Source organism: Silurus aristotelis, assembly GCF_946808225.1.
Source record: "Silurus aristotelis genome assembly, chromosome: 4".
Classification (NCBI taxonomy): Eukaryota; Metazoa; Chordata; class Actinopteri; order Siluriformes; family Siluridae; genus Silurus; species Silurus aristotelis.
The window spans coordinates 4,803,241-4,824,710 of record NC_139577.1 but is presented as its reverse complement, the minus strand read 5'-3'; the positions used below and the strand labels follow the sequence as shown (position 1 = coordinate 4,824,710).

At 40.1% G+C, this 21,470-nt stretch overlaps 1 long non-coding RNA gene across 1 annotated transcript in view; it reads right to left on the bottom strand.

The window, feature by feature from the left end:
- Positions 1-20,662, bottom strand: part of LOC310725549 — an 87,928-nt gene extending 67,266 nt beyond the window's left edge. Inside the window, exons 1-2 of the long non-coding RNA XR_014533412.1 lie at positions 20,540-20,662; positions 20,396-20,448 (exon numbers count right to left, since the gene is read on the bottom strand). This is a non-coding gene — a long non-coding RNA (uncharacterized lncRNA). The remainder of the gene's footprint in view (positions 1-20,395; positions 20,449-20,539) is intronic.
- Positions 20,663-21,470: the final 808 nt, after the last annotated feature.

Here is a 21,470-nt window from a genome sequence, read left to right as displayed (position 1 = left end):
CCTCAGTCTGGTACAAACATTAAAAACGGCAGGCCTGTGTGGTGAACATGCCGGCACGCCAGTTTACTGCTTTTTAGGGGAAATGTTAAAATTTTTAATTAGAGTTCATTTTCTCTGAATCTAATTAGAAGTATGAGAGTGGTGGGAACTGTTGGTTGAGGGACATTAAACACAAATAAAAGCCGCTTGCTTTGGTGCCTGAATTTCATTTGGCCATGCAGAAAAGGTTGCAGGCACTCAGACTCTCTTAAGCTGAACGTAGAAACACTGAAAAAAGGAAAAGAGAGCGCGAGAGAGAGAGAGAGAGAGAGAGAAAGAGAGGCAGGCTGCGTGTGACAGGTGGGTCTAATTACCCAAGCAACTAGAACAGGAACAAGCTATTAACACAGCAAATAAATGAAGAACTGAAATGCTCTCAGGAGAGAGTCTTATTTCTTGTAAATGGACTGTTGGAAGAACCGGTGCCAAATTTATTCCAGTTGCTGTTCACATTTTCTATGGTGGAGGTAATTAAAATTATGCAGGTTGCCAAAACAAAGACCGTGCTGATGCATAGGAGTTGCACCTGCAATAATAGATAATACTATCATAATGTTGTCACGTTTCCGAACAAGTCACATTGTGGAAGTTGCTCACACACACCTAAACGTCTAAAAACACTTACATATTGTATACGCATCGTTTGCTAGTACTGTGCATTAGTAAAACGTAAGATGATTTGACCTGCTTCATTTCCGGCTCTTTGAAACATCGCAGCAATCGAGGCAATGGACCGACAGTAAGTCAGAGTTGTTGCTGCGAGTAACACAGGAACATAAAGTTGCAAAAGCAAGCGAGAATATAGACAGGGAGAAGTGCAGAAACAAATACGGAGGGATTATTGGTATTATCCTTCTGATGACATTGTTTCCACCTACGAATTCACAAAACACATAACAACATTTTATTCTATAAAGCAGAGATGCTGTAGAGTAGAGATCGATGAATTAATCAGCAAAGATGGTTGATTGATAGAACTATCACATATTGTTAAAAATCCATACAGATTGTTTTTCCAGCTTCCGGTCCGCTGTCATAACGAGATCAGCTTCTAGATGGGAGTCACTGACGTCACGTGCTGTTTGTTTGTACACGTGAGACGGCACGCTGCACGGAGAGCGCTATATTATACAGTGGGGCAAAAAAGTATTTAGTCAGCCACCAATTGTGCAAGTTCTCCCACTTAAAAAGAGAGGCCTGTAATTTTCAACATAGGTTACACTTCAACTATGAGAGACAAAATGAGAAAAATAAATCTAGAAAATCACATTGATTTTTAAAGAATATATTTGCAAATTATGGTGGAAAATAAGTATTTGGTCACCTACAAAAAAGCAAGATTTCTGTCTCTCACAGACCTGTAACTCCTTCTTCAAGACGCTCCTCTGTCCTCCACTTGTTACCTGTATTAATGGCACATGTTTGAACTCGTTATCAGTATAAAAGTCACCTGTCCACAACCTCAAACAGTCAGACTTCAAACTCCACTATGGCCAAGACCAAAGAGCTGTCAAATGGCACCAGAAACAAAATTATAGACCTGCACCAAGCTGGGAAGACTGAATCTGCAATAGGTAATCAGCTTGGTGTGAAGAAATCAACCATGAGAGCAATTATTAGAAAATGGAAGACAAACAAGAACACTGATATTCTCCCTCAATCTGGGGCTCCACGCAAGATCTCACCCTGTGGGGTCAAAATGATCACAAGAACGGTATCTATGATGAAAATGACAGGCCTCTCTCATCTTTTTAAGTGGGAGAACTTGAACAATTGGTGGCTGACTAAATATTTTTTTGCCCCACTGTATTTATTATTTATAATTCTAATAATATCATTGAATTATTACATTTATATGGTAATTAACATTGAAAGAACATGAGCTGTGGTGTCACGGGATACCATCTCCAGGTCATATAAGAATGATCTCTCTCATACCAGTTTCATGAGTTCAGTGATGATCTCCAACCACCTTTCTAGTTGATCCTAATTTATTCAAATTTTTTAGTGGAATGATGTCTTATTTAATCCTGGTGATTCTCACCACCTCTGGAAGTTGGGAGGAATAAATGGAACGGCCTTACGTGTATTGTCCTTCAAAAAATCCTGGATAAGCACCATGGTTCTTGTCATTTGAAGAGTGATCGCTGAATGACGGCAGTAACGACTGCAAATACTGACTGCAAATGAAGTTCATGACTTTTATAATGTATTGGTATGCAGGTACATGCACATTAAAAAGTATCCAGGTGGTTCTCACCACCCCTGGCTGTCTAATGCGATTCATTCATTCATTCATTCATTTTCTCCCGCTTATCCGTAATTCGGGTCGCGGGGGCAGCAGTCTAAGCAGGCCCTTCGACTGCTGCCCAATCCTCACAGCACCGTCCCTTACGGTCCCTCCTGCAGGTGGTGAGCCCACGGGAAGGCGGCCCCACGTCACTCCGACGTCACGGACCTTGATATTTCCCTCATAAGGGACCCCCAGAGCATAGAGGGTTAAGGGCCTTGCTCAAGGGCCCAAGAGTGGCAGCTTGGCGATACCGGGGCTTGAACCCCAGACCTTCCGATCAGCAACCTAGCGCCTTAACCGCTGGAGCCACCGCTGGAGAAAGTAAAATCGCTACATTAAAAGCCTAACCTTCTTAGAACATCTAAAACACATCCAAAAAAGAAAACATTTCCTGGTAGGTCCGAATAAATAATCCTCTAATACAAATCAGGCAAGGTTTTTTTTTCAATCTGATTCAAATGCTGGAAACACACTCGATTGTTCGGGTCTGATTAGCAATACAGAAGCTCTTCCAGTAAGCCATGCTTCTGTTAATCACAAAATAGCCTAATTATGCTGCTTAATAAATCGAATAAGTGGCTTGGACTTTGGGACAGTGTTCCAGAGGTCGAGAGAGAGATGTGATTTAGGCCTGCAGAGAAGGCAGCGTTGCCAAATATTCATCCTGACAAGAGCTTCAGTGCATAGACACATGCACAACCAAGCATTTTTAATATCGATCAGAACACCGGTGCATACGAAATACGCACTCACAGCACGACAAGTGCCTGGACCTCTGACCACGTGAAGAAATGAAGCAAATGTGAAAAGTGTGTTAAAGAAGACCACCAGTTTAAATCATCTAATTTAATCTTCTAAAGGCAATTAAGTGCTATCTGATCTCTTGTGTTGACATTTCCCTTCCCCTCCTTCACTTCCTTTCATTACTGTCACTCTGGCTTTGTCCTGCCTGTGTGTAAAGAGTGGATGTGCTCCAAATAAATCTTCTTTAAGGACTTCACTACATGTGGACAGATCAGCTTTTTTTTGCTTTAACGATAGCTAAACTATACCGTCTGAAATTAAAGGTGATCTGTAAATCACCTGTAATAATCCTCATAAAGCTGCACCCTCTAAAACACACACTTGTCTGCCAAAGGCAACTCAGATTCGTCTAGAAGTGCTTTATTTTCAGTGACAGTCTGACAGCTAGTATTTAGGGTTTAATTAAAACTGGGTAGTCCCTTTATACGTAGGAAAAAGATCCTTTGAAATCTTCGGGGCAATACAAGTTTGAAGCTGTCTATAAAATATAATGTCAAGACATCAAATCAAAGCACACCTTAAAGTCACCATATTGTACTGCAAAGCGTTGCATGTGTTGTACTAATTGTTCCTTTAGTAAGTAGGCCATGAACATTGTAGACGCTTTCCTAAATCAAGTGTGCGCTTCATAAACCCTTATCTCTGACATCCCGGTTTGAATTTCACCTGAAATATTTTGAGCCACGGGCTGATCGCATAACATTACACTATAACAACATGGTACGAGAGATAAGAAGGAAAAGTATGCGATGAAACTCTAACCGGGACACACGGCATGCAGCTGTTTGTGCTCTCAATTGGGTGTGTAACGATATATCAATGTGATGGAGAAATAATAATGCTGTTGACAGATTAGGATAATGATGTCACACAAAAGTTTAAAATAGAGCTGTATGCTTTGGAACAGCATCAACTTATCTTATCTATGCACTACAGACTGATGAATTTTTTTTTATGTACTTGAAATAATTAATTTTCTTTTTTGACATAATGTGGATAGAGATTAGGGTTGCAAAATTCGACAATTTTCAAGACTGGAAAATATATAAGAGAATTATTGGGAATTGATCTAAATGAACTGTAAATGTACAGAATTGCAGGTTACCTACAACAAGGAACGTAAATGTAGTTTCATTTCGAACATTTCATATTCGGTTGAATTGCAACGCTGCACATACACCAATCACATGACTTACTGCATTGCTATTGAGTCAATCCCTCATACTTTTTGGCAATTATTCACATGAATATTACATTAATTTGTACTTAAAACTTAAAAGCAATATCTACTGCTTATCAAGCCTGCATTTATTTGAACAAAACAACAGAACAAAACAGTAATATGGTGGAATATACATTAAGAAATATCTATAATTGTTCTACTTACCATTAAATTTAAATGTCTTTTTTTTTTTTATCTGTATTAGTCTGCATGCATGCAGCATGTCAGTCTGCATGCATGTCAACAAAATGCTTGTTTTTTAAAATAATTTCCATAAATTTCTGGTAAGTTTCCACCCTGGAATATTTCCCACATTTTCCAGATGAAGTTTCCATGGAAATTACCCAGAAAATCTGGCAAATTACCGGAAATTGTCCACTATTTTGCAACCCTAGCGGAGACTGTATTGGTTAAATGTTTGGATCCGATTTATTCTAACTAATTATTATTATTGAAAATTAAAACAAATAACCGTAATAAAAAGATTTTTATTTTGAACATAAATAAGCCGCACCTGTCTATAAGTCTACACTGAAACTAATGAATTTTACTCAGGCTTTAATGAAAGACAGTGTCTGTTACACGGCTTGTACCTAAACAGTAGCCTACCAAGAAAGTCATTGTTCACTGTCTTCCTCCTTCCTTTCACAACTATTTCTCTCGAGAGTTTATCTTTTGGCATCGTCGTGCGTTTAAAAATCACCATCTGTGACTTTTCTCCCGATGCCGTGCAGCTCAGAACACAGGTGAAGTGTGTTTTCATGCCCGGTTGTTTTCAGCGTGACGAATGATTCGCATTTTCTGTAGACAGTCCGAGTGAGCGGCAGGTCAAACGTCAGAGGAACCTCATCCATGTTTATGATGTGGTGCGGCCCGATTCAGTGGGAGCGCATCTGATTAAATTAAAATTTCATTGGTTCACCTGAACCCGTTCGGCAATTTCATTGGTCTAATGTTATGGGGCTCAGTTTTTTGGCTTGAAGCTTGTGAAACCGGGAAAAACCCTGGAAAAATCCATAAATTAGCCGCTTTGTTGTTTAAGCCGCGGGGTTCAAAATGTGGGAAAAAAGTAGCGGCTTATAGTCCGAAAAATACGGTAAGTTGTTTTTTGAGAAAGCATAAGGATTGTTTGATTGGGTCACTCTAAACCATCCGCTTTTTTTTTTTTTTTTAAAGAAGAAATATGACTATTGTATTAATAATTTATTACAGTAAAATCGTAGTAGAAGAGGAATAAAACTCTTGGACATTAACTTCACTTTGCTTACTGTTTCCTACAGCTTGCCCTCAAGTTTTTTTATTATCGCACCTTTGAAAATTTTTATAATTGTCAATTTATGATTAACAAATTAAAATAATCACTTCGTCTACACTTAATTCGGTTCATCACCTAATGCACCTTTGACTCCTCAGCAGAACAGGAAAACCGAGGGCACAGCAGCTCTCCAAATAAAAGACAAGAAACCGAGGTCAGGTCAATGTTCAGACTTCACACTATTTCACAGACGTCCGGCCTGTAGGAAAAATGACCTGGAGGTCATCTCCAGGCAGCTTGAAAATTTGAGCATAATTAGAAAGTAAATGTAGAGGGATTTCTGTTGAAGAGAGGGTTGAAGTAATAGGAGAGGAGAGGTATGCACTTTGGGAGGTCTACCACCATGACACAACTCGGGATCTTATTACAGGCACACGGATGGCACAGGCTCAGTTGTTTCACGCTCTGTGGCACAGACGTCTCAGGAAGGTTTGGAATTTGTGCATCATGTGCATCATGGGTGCATTCCAGTCAAATTGGCGTCTCCTATATATCTCGCACGTTATTCATTAGCACTTTATACATATTTAATGTCAGAGTTCGAACGGGGAACATACTCTGTATTTAAATACATGTTTGTATTGTCTTAACTAGCAGAATTTCTGATAGGATTTTAAATAGTTACATTTACAAATGTCTTTAAATATATTTAAATACGATTCAATGTGAATGTAATGTACAGTTTAAAACAGTAGAAGAGGTTTGGGTTATTTGGGTTCAGGGGTAAAGCTTTAGATTAAGTCATTCATTTACATGAATGTACAGTATATTCACTATATAGACAAAAGTAAATCTTAATTATGAAACTGTGTTTAATCAGGACAATCGCCACAGGTGTAAATTCAATTAAATTAAATTCATTTTATTTGTATAGCGCTTTTAAACAATGAACATTGTCTCAAAGCAGCTTTACACAGATAATGTGGTGATTAAAAGTGAATATGTTCTTTATGAGTAAGTTTGTCCCTGATGAGCAAGCCGGTGGCGACTGTGGCAAGGAAAAACTCCCCGAGATGGCATAAGGAAGAAACCTTGAGAGGAACCAGACTCAAGAGGGAACCCATCCTCATCTGGGTTTCACCGAATGTCCATTTGTAGCAGATATACAATGTTGCGGGGTGCAGTGATGATGATCAGAAGCGAAAAGTAGTCCTGAGTCAATGTAGGAGACTGTTGACATTATCTACAGTCCAATCCATCCTCAAAGCTCCCGTTCTTACACCGGAATTTTAATGGAACCATTCAAGGTGTTGATGAGAAACCGTCCCAGGCTGCACAGAGTGGCCTCCAGTCGAAGAGAATACAAATTCCATGCAGTCTACATTCTAGTCTGCAGTCAATGAAGTCAAGTGTGGTACTGTTAAAGATGCCAAGTCAGTTTATGAAATTTCATCACTGCTAGATATTCCGTGGTCAATATTCCGTGGTCTGTATTGTGCCAACTATAAGGTTTGGTAAAAAAGAGAGAGAGAATAATACTGGGCTGAATATTCAGAGTTGTTTTAGGCCTCTTACTTTAGGTGACTGAAAACCTTCAACACACCGAGACATGGATAATACTATGGTTTAAAATTCCTGTTTTTGGGAAGGCCATTCAAGCATGACTGTGCCCCAGTGTGCAAAAATAGGCAAATAAGCGCATGGTTGGATTGTTATGGAAGAACTTATGGCCTGGCCTGCACGGAGCTTGACCTCAACCCCTTCAAACACTTTTGGGATGAACTGGAACAGAGATTGTGAGCCAGACTTTCTTGGCCTGACCTCATAAATGCTCTATGAATAGGCAGAAAATCTCACGGAAACACTGCAGAATGTTGTGGAAAACCTTCACATAAGAACTGAAGCTGCTATAGCTGTAAAGGAGGGGGGACCAACTGCTATATTAATGTTTATGTATTTAGAATATGATGTCAGTACAGACCCTGTTGGTGTAAATCCCAATAAATCTTTTTTACAAAATCTTTTGTAAATATAATGTATATTAATAAAAATTCTTCATGTTGGTCATTGCAAGATTTTTTGCTAATTTATGGTATAAGCTGCATAATACATGTGTTTTTATTCTCACTTGGCTTATTTTGTAAACTAAAAAGAAAAACACCAATTAATACACCTCTATTTGAATGTTATTGGTGATGTATTCATGCTGAAAACAAGTTAAAACATTATGTCACCCAAAGGTTTGTCCACAGGCTCATAATTGCACACCTTTCCTATTAGTAACAGTATATTTACCGAAAAATTCATAATGTTACTAAATAAATTGCTTGAAGAGGATTAAATTAATATGTCAGCAGGTTAAGGCTAATAAATCCTCGTACCGGAAATCCAAGCTGTACTGAAAAAAAAATGTCTAATGTGAAGAGAATAATCCACCCTAGGCTTTAAGCAGGTGCTTGTATAAATGAGCAGAGCTGAAAGTTAACTGTGGCAATAAAACTGTAATTGCACTCTACAATGGTGCAATACGAAGTTTTCGTCATGCTACAGCGCACCACCGGCCTTTCTAATGAGGTGCAAGGTACCAATTAATAGAGTTGCATGGTAAGCCTTGCTTTTATATATCAAATCACAGTGAGTGTTTTTCGAAGGTTAAACCTGGATTAGGGGTCTACACGGAGATATTCTGGGTGACTGTCACTATAGAAGCGCAATTCACAAACGCCACTGCGAAGAACGAAAATGAACAAATTAAAACACAATGCAAATTACCTCCTTTACCTTCAATGTAGTTCATTTTCGGAGGTATGTTCCTCGTTTATAATTGTTATGAGCAAATCTTCGCAGTGACAATATTTTATTCATACACCTTACCAGTAGTTAATAGTATATATGAGGTGGTATTAAGAAGTTTTGAGATCTGTAACACACCAACAGATGGCAGCACGAGGCTGTTCGCACAGTCACAGGGAGCACCTACCTTCATAAGTCAGTGTGCCAAAAGATATCGGTGCAACTGGTGCTATTCTGTCCTGTCATCGCGCTCTCCACACGTGAGTTTCTCGCCGGAAACAACATGATCTCACTTCCACAGACACCCTACTTGCCGGATTTGGCTCCTGCGGACTTTGCGCTCCTCCCGAACATGAAGATCCGGCTCGTCATTTTTGACCCATTGAGGAGATCCAACGCGAAGAGCAGAAGGCTTTCAGGACAAGGCAGGAACCCTGAGAGCGCTGTATTGCTGTGAAAGGGGACTATTTTGAAGGCAATAGGTTCCCTGGTGGTCTATTGGTTAGGATGCGGCGCTCTCAACGCTGCGGCCCGGGTTCGATCCCTGGGAACCAACCCCAGCCATTAGGGTTGCACAAGCCTTAGTGCCGGTCCCAAGCCCGGATAAATGGGGAGGGTTGCGTTAGGAAGGGCATCCAGCGTAAAAACATGTGCCAAATCAAACATGCGGATGATCCGCTGTGGCGACCCCTAGTGGGAGAAGCCGAAAGAAAGTTAGTTTTTTAGTTAGTGTGCAAACGCAGATAAATAAAGTGCTTTCTTGTAAGCAGAGCTAGTCTTGAAACTTTGATACCACGTTCTATCGTTCACACGATTTGACCCGTTAGATGAGCTTACAGGGGCGGGGGGGTGGGGGGTGGATTTAGGTTTTGGTGTGTCTTAGTTGGCTAAGCTGCATAACTGGGTACCTGATTAGGAGCAATATCCAGGTCGTATAAAACAATCTTCTTAAGTAACGGTTTGATTTAGCCGATAACAATATCTATCCAATATTTTTTTCTTTACAAAGCGCTCAGCTTTAAAGCGATTTTAAACTGACAGACAGGGAAAAAAACCCATAAAAACACGATTTCTAACAAAATGCAGCTTTTACACAAAAAATAAAGCAGAAAGAATAAAAATCGATCCCGACAAAGACATTCTAGTAAGCTCTTTATTTGTAAGCGCAACAAAAAATATTTCCGGATCCAATCTGCTACGAGATAGAATCGTGCTTTTTCCACTCGGATGTCTGAAAAATGGTGTGTAATTTTAGACTAGAGACTTTTTTTTTTTTTTTTTTTTTTTTTAAGGACAAACACAAATCAGTGTGTACTCAGACGTGTAATGACTGTTTTATACGGGTCGCTGTAGTCGGGCTGAATATTAACGAGGCCGTTGTCGAACTTTTCAACAAACAAATATTTAGAGCTTCGAAGTTTATGATCACATTTTCACAGTAATGAGGAAAAAAATCAGTTTTATGGCGTTTAAACGTTCTGTGGGCACATTCTGTGATTTCAGTGTGTACACTTGACACATTTCCACCTTTAATGGCTTGAAAAATGCTCTCAGGTAAAAAACTAACGGCGCTATTTCGAGCTCTGCGTTCATTTCTACAGATCACACTGCGAGTTCAGAGCGAGTAGTGATATATATATATAAAGCAGCTCTCTGTTCATACACTGCGAATCACGCTGTGACAGGCGGAAAACGCGAGAACACGCCTGACTTTGCCGCGTGCTTTTTTCTTCCTTTGAAAGCATTTTTAGACACAATAAGAAGGCAAAGTTGGGGGAATGAGAAAGAAAGAGCAGGAAGAAAGAGTGCTGGGGATGAGAGCAGGGTTTTTTTTATGTTTAAGCGCAAAGCTAAGACACGCCGAAGAACAAGGCGCGTGTGCGACTCACAGAGAGAAGAAGAATGAGATAAAGAGGAAGGGAAACAGAAAGGAGTCGCAGATCATTATCGACAAAGGTTTGGAGCATCCCGGCTTTAGGAGCGCCATTTTGAAATCTGATCCTGTAGTACACAGAGATTAGAGTCTAAGCTTCTTTAAGCTGGAGCAAACGATTGTGTCGGAGAGCTGATTACTGCACGAGCTATCAAATCAATGTATTACGTTTGTTTTAGTTTAAATCAAATCAAATTTTACTCACATACACATACACAGAGAGTAGTGAAATGCTTTTGAAAAGCAACATGTAAATAAAGAAAGAAAAGAAAATATGACTCCCTGGTGGTCTAGTGGTTAGGATGCGGCGCTCTCACCTCTGCGGCTGTGTGATTGTGTTTTAGGCGTCTACTCTTATGGAGCTTGGACAAAAAAAAAGTTTGCACTTTTCAAAGCTTAGGGTTAATAAATCTCTTTCAATGCAAATGTAATTTTTTTTTCCTAGCTATTTTTATTTCATATCCTGTTCCCAGAGACATATCCAATTGCTCGGATACTAATAAACCTCTGTTCATTTGTTAATAGTACTAATCTTTGGTGAATAATGTGTTTTAAATGTGTTTTTAAAGTGAAGGGTCAGAAAAGTGGGCTGCTGTCAGGTAGAGCTGCTGTCTTGTGTGTGTGTGTGTGTGTGTGTGTGTGTGTGTGCGCGCGCGCGTGAGCATACTTCTAGATTTGAACCCAAGTGAACCATTACAGGAAATAGCTTAATTACTAACTCCTGTTGTATTAATGTTCATTCATTTCCAATAGCCAATGACAGACAAACACACAAACACACACACACACACACACACCACACATGCAAGCATACACACGTTGACCCTGTCTGTGACATTACCTCTAAACACACATCACACAGTATGCATGCAAGAACAACTTCTTACATAAAAGAAAGAAAGAAAGAAAGATAGATTGACAAGAGTATATTGTAAAAGTATTGACTGATAGAAAGATAATTAGGACCACCTGAGAGACAGAAAAAGAGAAGAAGGAGTGAATATTCAAAGAATGAAGAGAATGGTAAATTAAATGAGGGACAATTATTGGAAAACGAGAAAAGGGAAGGAAAGGGGGAAGATGGAGAGAATGACAAGACAAAGGAGACCGAGAGTGAGAGAGTAAAATACGGTGGTAAAATAAGGTTTAAAAGTATAAAGAATGTGAGTAAAAAAAAAACGAGAAAGAAAGGAAAGGAGAAAGCAAGGAGAAATGAAAACTGAGTAACGGGAAGTGAGGGTGTGAGGGTGATGTAAGAAGCAGAAAGGCAGAGAGAAAGAGGGAGAAAAGACGATTGTCAGAGTAAGGGAGCAAAAGAGAGACAAACATAGAAAAAGAAACCCATGGAAAGAGGGGGGGGGGGCACAGTAAATCATACATCATAGCTTTAGCCCCACTGCATTGTTTTTTTTTTTTATTGTCACAACTTTTTAACGACCACAAAGAGAGAGAGAGAGAGAGAGAAAGAGAGAGAGAGTGTGTGTGTGTGTGTGTGTGTGTGTGTGTGTGTGTGTGTGTGTGTGTGTGTGTGTGTGTGTGTGTGTGTGTGTTTACAGGAGGGAGAGCTCAAAAAGTAAGATCAGAAAGTAAAAAAAAAATATGAATCAATCCTGTAAAAGCAGGTGAGCAAACCATTGGGTCTGGCTGAAAAGAGCAGAGCTGCTGGAATGTGATCCTGCAGTGCCATCTACTGCTGCACGCGCACACACACGCGCACACACACACACACACACACACACACACCTTTTCACTGAAATCAGTGTTTATTGCTTGACGCATGCAGTATTGCTAGTTATTGATCTTTTCTAGGAAATTAACAACTGCCTCCCCATCCCGCTGTCCCCCTAGTGGATTATTTCGCTATAACAGCCTTACCAATGTGTTCTATTAGTCCAATTCCTACAATACCACATACATTTGCCAATAACTAAATCAGGAGTTATTTATTAGACAATATTAAATCAGAACAATAAATATTATACCACATATTGTATCAATCTGTAATTCGCCCATTTGCAGCAAATCTTATTTTTATGATACATTAATTTTGTTAAGCAGGATGTACGATTCTTTTCTTTTGTTCATATATTGGATAAATGTGATGCTTTTAGTGGTCCAAAAAATATTCACCGATCAGGTATAACATTTTGACCACCTGGCTATATTGTGTTGGTTCTGACCCATCGAGCATTATCAGCATTAACTTCTTCAGCAGTTTGAGCTACAGGAGCTCGTCTGTTGGATAGGACCACATGGACCAGCTTTCGATCCACACGACCCTGTCGCCGGTTCACCACTGTTCCTTCCTTGGAGCACTTTTGATAGATACTGACCACTGCAGACCAGGAACATTCCTAAAGAGCTAAAGTTTAGGAGATGCTCTGATCCAGTCGTCTAGCCATCATAATTTGCTTCTTGTCAAACTTGATCAGATCCTTACGCCTGCCCATTTTTCCTGCTTCTAACACATTGACTTTGAAGAATGTGTTAGAGGTCAAAGGAAATTCTTCCCTATGTTCACCAGGTTTCCTTTAGTCCTTCAGTTTAATCACACTCCCCAAATACATTTTTGAAGATGAACGGTTCTTAGGTATAAACGAGTGTGGGAATATGTCCCTGTATTGCCCTGTGATGCATCGGCACCCAATACGGGTTGCATTCTCACCTCGCACAGAACCTTCTCCAGATCTACCACGGCCCTGACCAAGATAAAGAGGTCGCTAAAGCCAAATGAATGAGTCACAATATAAATTGCCTGAACCACTTACCCAAAACTAGATCCGTTCGCAAAGCAATCCCTACACGAGGGTTCGTCAATAGTGTTATTACGGGAAAACAAGACAACATATTGATGTGGACGATCCCACACACACTGTCCCATCACTACTCCCGAGCGCTTCGATTCGATTCGGCTGCGTATAGATTAATTATTTATTGGCGTTCGAGCAATATGCAAGTGCACAGCAGAACAAAATTGGTTTGTTCCCAGCCTTATCATTTATCCCCCAGACAAGCCACTTCACTTCTTAAACTCATATACTGGAAATCAAATCCATGTGCAATGTATTTTAATGCATTCAGGTGCAATCAGCTGATTACTTGCCCATATTCTGTATATCACATCTGTATCACCTCACTTTTTGATTGGCATCATTACTGTAAGTTGTGTATATATATCTTTATTTCTTCCATTTCGTTTATATTTACTGTACCTAGAAGTCTCAGAAATGTATGTGGGAGCAATAAAAACTTTCTGATTCTATATGACAATATTATAGTGGTAACATACAAACACATACTTGTCCATTTACAGCTCTTTTCATGCACCTAATACATATACCCTCAGCCTGTCATATACCCCAGCAGATATACCCCAACCTGTCATGTAACCCCAGCCTGACATATAACCCCAGCACATATACCCCAACCTGTCAAATAAACAGCACATATACTCCAAACCTTTCATATACCCCCAGCCTGATAAAAACACCCAGCACATATACCCCCCAGCCTGAAATATACCCCCAGCCTGAAATATAAACCTAGCACATATACCCCTAGCCTGACATAATCCAAGCACATATACGCCAAGCCTGACATATAACCCCAGCACACATACCCCCAGCCTGTCATATAACCCCAGCACACATACCCCCAGCCTGTCATATAACCCCAGAGCATATACCCCCAGCCTGTCATATAACCCCCAGCACATATACCCCCCAGCCTCTCATATAACCCCCAGCACATATACCCCCCAGCCTCTCATATAACCCCAGCCTGTCATATAACCCCAGCACATATACCCCCAGCCTGTCATATAACCCCAGCACACATACCCCCAGCCTGTCATATAACCCCAGCACATATACCCCCAGCCTTACATATTAACCCAGAGCATATACCCCCAGCCTGTCATATAACCCCCAGCACATATACCCCCCAGCCTCTCATATACCCCCAGCCTGTCATATAACCCCAGCACACATACCCCCAGCCTGTCATATAACCCCAGCACATATACCCCCAGCCTGTCATATAACCCCCAGCACATATACCCCCAGCCTGTCATATAACCCCCAGCACATATACCCCCAGCCTGTCATATAACCCCCAGCACATATACCCCCAGCCTGTCATATAACCCCCAGCACATATACCCCCAGCCTGTCATATAACCCCCAGCCTGAAATATAAACCTAGCACATATACCCCTAGCCTAACATAATCCAAGCACATATACCCCCAGCCTGTCATATACCCCCAGCCTGTCATATACCCCCAGCACATATACCCCCAGCCTGTCATATAACCCCCAGCACATATACCCCCAGCCTGTCATATAACCCCCAGCACATATACCCCCAGCCTGTCATATAACCCCCAGCCTGAAATATAAACCTAGCACATATACCCCTAGCCTAACATAATCCAAGCACATATACCCCCAGCCTGTCATATACCCCCAGCCTGTCATATACCCCCCAGCCTGTCATATAACCCCCAGCCTGTCATATAACCCCCAGCCTGAAATATAAACCTAGCACATATACCCCTAGCCTAACATAATCCAAGCACATATACCCCCAGCCTGTCATATACCCCCAGCCTGTCATATAACCCTTGCACATATAGCCCCCGCCTGTCATATAACCCCCAGCACATATACCCCCAGCCTGTCATATAACCCCCAGCCTGTCATATAACCCCCAGCCTGTCATATAACCCCCAGCACATAAACCCCCAGCACATAAACCCCCAGCCTGTCATATACCCCCAGCCTGACATATAACCCTTGCACATATAGCCCCCGCCTGTCATATAACCCCCAGCACATATACCCCCAGCCTGTCATATAACCCCCAGCACATATACCCCCAGCCTGTCATATAACCCCCAGCCTGTCATATAACCCCCAGCCTGTCATATAACCCCCAGCACATAAACCCCCAGCACATAAACCCCCAGCCTGTCAAATAACCCCCAGCACATATACCCCCAGCCTGTCATATAACCTCCAGCACATATACCCCCAGCCTGTCATATAACCTCCAGCACATATACCCCCAGCCTGTCATATAACCCCCAGCAGATATACCCCCAGCCTGTCATATAACCCCCAGCAGATATACCCCCAGCCTGTCATATAACCCCCAGCAGATATACCCCCAGCCTGTCAAATAACCCCCAGCACATATACCCCCAGCCTGTCATATAACCTCCAGCACATATACCCCCAGCCTGTCATATAACCCCCAGCACATATACCCCCAGCCTGTCATATAACCCCCAGCAGATATACCCCCAGCCTGTCATTCAATTCAATTTCAATTCATTTTTATTTGTATAGCGCTTTTAACAATGAACATTGTCTCAAAGCAGCTTTACACAGATAATGCGGTGATTAAAAATGAATATGTTCTTTATGAGTAAGTTTGTCCCTGATGAGCAAGCCGGTGGCGACTGGCGACCACCAGCCTAACAGAAAGAATAAGTGAACCATATTTACCCTGGTGGTCTAGTGGTTAAGACGCAGCGCTCTCTACGTGTTAAGCAACCAAATTTTATTATATTTATTAAAATAAAAAGTTGCAAGAAAAGGGTTATTGTTTTGACATGCTGTTGTTTTCTCTTTATGTTTGAACCACAAATAAACTAACTTTGCCGGTCTCATTGACCTCACTGTAGAGACTCACTGTAAGATGTTTATAGAGGTTTGTCCTGAAAAAAATCCCCAAAATTTTTTATTCTTATTCTACAGATATATTATTATTATTATGAATACAATTATATTAGTAATATATATTATATATATAATTTTAAAAAAAAATAGGTTTAATCATTTTTCATTCTTGGCAGTAGACCTTAATTCATCTTTACAATGATAGATGCATGCATATAAACATATAAATCGAGAGATGCAAGTAAAAAACAAACATGAAGAAAGAATCATTGTCCCCCTCCAAAGCAAACTCCTCTGCTGCACTCCACTTTGTCCTTTGACACTGCTGACAGTTTGTGCAATGCTATCAGCATCTTAATTTCTCTGTCCTTCAGCTCATTACGATGTGTACAGAAAAATCTACCTTCTACGTACGTGCTCTCATTTACATGCTAATTAAGGCAGTGTTCATTGACCATGCACCACTGACAGATTCCACCTTTACACAAAGTGACACATGGAGGAAAGGAAAAATAAATTAATTAATACATGTACAATGCTTAACTAACTAACACATATATATATATATATATATATATATATATATACACAAACATACATACACACAGTGAGGAAAATAAGTATTTGAACACCCTGCTATTTTGCAAGTTCTCCCACTTAGAAATCATGGAGGGGTATTTGAACACCTGTCTATCAGCTAGAATTCTGACCCTCAAAGACCTGTTAGTCTGCCTTTAAAATGTCCACCTCCACTACATTTATTATCCTAAATTAGATGCACCTGTTTGAGGTCGTTAGCTGCATAAAGACACCCGTCCACCCCATACAATCAGTAAGAATCCAACTACTAACATGGCCAAGACCAAAGAGCTGTCCAAAGACACTAGAGACAAAATTGTACACCTCCACAAGGCTGGAAAGGGCTACGGGGAAATTGCCAAGCAGCTTGGTGAAAAAAGGTCCACTGTTGGAGCAATCATTGGAAAATGGAAGAAGCTAAACATGACTGTCAATCTCCCTCGGACTGGGGCTCCATGCAAGATCTCACCTCGTGGGGTCTCAACGATCCTAAGGAAGGTAAGAAATCAGCCCAGAACTACACGGGAGGAGCTGGTCAATGACCTGAAAAGAGCTGGGACCACCGTTTCCAAGGTTACTGTTGGTAGTACACTAAGACGTCATGGTTTGAAATCATGCATGGCACAGAAGGTTCCCCTGCTTAAACCAGCACATGTCCAGGCATGTCTAAAGTTTGCCAATGACCATTTGGATGATCCAGAGGAGTCATGGGAGAAAGTCATGTGGTCAGATGAGACCAAAATAGAACTTTTGGGTCATAATTCCACTAAACGTGTTTGGAGGAAGAAGAATGATGAGTACCATCCCAAGAACACCATCCCTACTGTGAAGCATGGGGGTGGTAGCATCATGCTTTGGGGGTGTTTTTCTGCACATGGGACAGGGCGACTGCACTGTATTAAGGAGAGGATGACCGGGGCCATGTATTGCGAGATTTTGGGGAACAACCTCCTTCCCTCAGTTAGAGCTTTGAAGATGGGTTGAGGCTGGGTCTTCCAACATGACAATGACCTGAAGCACACAGCCAGGATAACCAAGGAGTGGCTCTGTAAGAAGCATATCAAGGTTCTGGCGTGGCCTAGCCAGTCTCCAGACCCAATAAAGAATCTTTGGAGGGAGCTCAAACTCCGTGTTTCTCAGCGACAGGCCAGAAACCTGACTGATCTAGAGAAGATCTGTGTGGAGGAGTGGGCCAAAATCCCTCCTGCAGTGTGTGCAAACCTGGTGAAAAACTACAGGAAACGTTTGACCTCTGTAATTGCAAACAAAGGCTACTGTACCTGTTGTGAATTCTCTTCTTTTCGGCGCGAGTCGCGCATGCGCAGCATCTCGAGCGCGGCTTCTCAGACACGGGGGCACTGAGCATAGGCAGCGGCGCACAAATTGCGCAGTCGAGGCGCAGTGGCACTCTCGATGCATTGCAGGTGATGCCGTGTTAGAGCGCAAGAAAAGTTTGTGAAGCTGTAAGTGTGCTCCACTGTTCCTCTATAATCGTAGAGATTGTTAAAGGAGACTACGTAATGATATTAATTTTGCTACAGGATGTTAAATATGTATAATCTGTATTTTAACTGTGTTGATGCACCTGTTATATAGCCGGATTAGCCGCTAGCATAGCTGCTCATTAGTACGGCTGCTCGGGCTAAACGTGTTACTAGTTTTTCCATCGGTAACATTCGTACAATGGTGTTTAGTAACTACTGTGATGGTTCATTATTGATTGTATTAGGCATCTGTTTCTTGATAATTCAGTGCATTATGCAGTATGTTGTCTCAGCTACTTATTAAGAGTTAAGACTAATTCTTCTGTATGGTGTCTGTTGTACCAGTTGGCTAATGTTCATGCATGTCATGTTATGGTTTTCTAATGTGTTAAACAGTTGTTTCTTTATTTCATTCCTAGAAACTACCTTGCACACATGACCCTGTGTGTAATGTTATTCTTGCACAATAAATGGCTGAACTCGGTCTGATGACTCAAACTCCCTGACCAGAGTTCTGCGGCGGTCAATAACACAATCACCAGTAACAGCGGACAATCCGCAACATTACCAAATATTAACATTGACTTTCTCAGGTGTTCAAATACTTATTTGCAGCTGTATCATACAAATAAATAGTTTAAAAATCATACATTGTGAGTTCTGGATTAATTTTTTTAGATTATGTCTCTCACAGTTGACATGCACCTACGATGAAAATTTCAGACCCCCCCATGATTTCTAATGGGAGAATTGCAAAATAGCAGGGTGTTCAAATACTTATTTTCCTCACTGTATATATATTTTGTGTGTGTGTGTGTGTGTGTGTGTGTGCGCGCGCGCGCGCTTTAGAAGGTAAGCCCTGGTATTGCCAAGCTGCCAATCATGGGCCAATCCAAAGCCCTGAAATCTCTGCAAACAGATATGCAAGTAATGTATATAAAACAAGCCAGTGGTGTCATAGTTAATGGTACACACACACATATATATATATATATATATATATATCCCTAATTATGCCACCATGGCTATAGTAACCTTCAATATTATACAAAAGCAAAGTATAGCATTGCGTAGCATCACAGACAGCCGTTTCATGCAGTGAGATTGATATGCAAACAATGCAATTAGAATTCAATTCTAATGCATCAATATTAACCTTAATAAAAGGACATAAAATAATAAGATTAATCTTGGCCATCGAAAGCCTAGGGTTACCGGTTTTCTAGGGTTTTGGAAATGAAAACTAATTTTATATTTTCGTGCAAAAGTTAATAAAAAATTTTACTGTAATTGGTTAATAAAAAAGCTTAAAGCTTATTAACTTTTTGGCTGAACTCTCGCTTTCCAGCTTTTCTTGAAAAGTCCATCTTGAAAATGGCCTTGTAAGGGTATCTGCATCCAAATCAATTATTTCTTCTTTGTCAGCCATTGTGGAATAAAAAAAAAACAGCTATTAAGACTACACGAATTTGTAGTAAATGTCAGTGTTGTTAGAACAGCAGACGCCTCTAGAACAGATTCACTGCAAGTCTGTTGAAGTGTAGATTAATGGATCAATGGATAATGTTAATGTTTTTATGGTGATTGAAAGTACTGTTTAATACATCAATCTTACATGTTTAATATATGTGCACCTGGGCTTTAAGTTTCAGTGTAACAAACTATTTTAGGTAATGGACATAGAGGAGTGACATAGAGGAGTGATACAAACAGTGAAGTGTACCACTTCTTTTACACTGAATATAATTGTCAGTTTTGTGGACTGGAACACTTTTATAAAAATTAATTATCATTTAATATATAGTGTAAATTTATTTAAATCATTAAACCAAAGAGCAGCACAAGCTCAGTCTACCCTGAACGTTTATAATATTGTAAAAAAGAAAAAAAAATCTGTAGCAACATGGAGATCCCTCTCACTCTTTAATTGGCCTATAATAATTTAATATATGCATAACACTATCACTAAAATGACTAACATTTTTAGAATGAAATATGCACATGTAGGAACTACCACCCCTTCGAAACGAATTTGAAGGAGAAAGAAACCTGTTTAGAGCACGGGCCCCAAAAACGAAACCCTTCAGATGGCTAAAGGTACAAAAATGTATTGCAAAATAGGACAGAAAATAATAACAATCAAACACCTAAACATCAAATAATTGATACCAGTAGCTCATCCAGAATTAGTCCCAGCTCTCAAAGAGGTTAACAGCCAGCTCAACTCAAAACACATTCCCAAAGAGAGATACAAATAAAACCTTTCATGCCATCTTATTTAAACAAATAAGACAAAGCCCATATACTTACCTACACCAGCAGCTGTCAACATACACAGTCAGCATTGCTCAATTTATCTGCATCTAAATAAATAAAAAAAAATGTTCCATGCAATCAAAATAAATCCCTTTAAATAAACAACTTAAACAAACTAAAGTAACAAACCTGGCCTACCTCCTCTGGGGCGACTTCAAACACAACCAAACAAAGCAGCACCATATCCCATGTGCTTTTAAAACAGGGCCCACATTTCAGGGCTCACATCTCTTGCCCAGTGACTGCTTGAAAAGTCTTCGGGATAATTAGCCAACCACACCCCTACTAGTAGGTGCTTGCCTGGCTACACACACATTGTTAGCCACACAGTCAAACCAATTTAAACTTCTTCAGTATCAAACACCCACTTGCATAAAATGGATTTTGCAGTTTTACTACACTTTATAATGCTAAATAATATTCAATAATATTTAAGAATCTGAGTTGTCTTTTAAAATAAACAATGCACATATCTTGCACTAATAATCTAAACTTTTAGGATGTGTATAATTCATAATTGTAAACTGCATGTATTAATGTGTGACCCTTTTGGCTATCCATAGCATTAGCTTCTACACTGTCACTAAGGACAGCCTAAAAGGTCATATAAAAAGATTTTTTTTTTTTTTGAGACGCAGATTATGACAACGATTATGATGACAGCGCAAGGTTGGAAAGAAAGACCGAGTTTGTCAAAGTATCGAAAATCACTGTTTATTTTAAATGTTTTATGGTTCGAATATGATTCGTGAAGGAATTTGAGGGTTATAGCTCTGGTGTGCCATCTAGCGGATGTCGCTTTATGTGTAGATTTCAATAATACAGTGCTAATTCTTAATAATTCAAGTAATTGGATTTGTTTATTCTTCTTAAATACACGCAATTGATTATTCTATTGCGTAAGCTATATTTACTGTTTATAGCTTAATAATGCATTAATGCAAGCATTAATAACTAGATCACAAATCACAAGTCTTATGCTACTTGCTTATAAAGTGTAAAAACATGTATAACGTACATTTTTTATCAAATTTACATCCTGTGAACAATCCTCATGAAAAAACTCTGT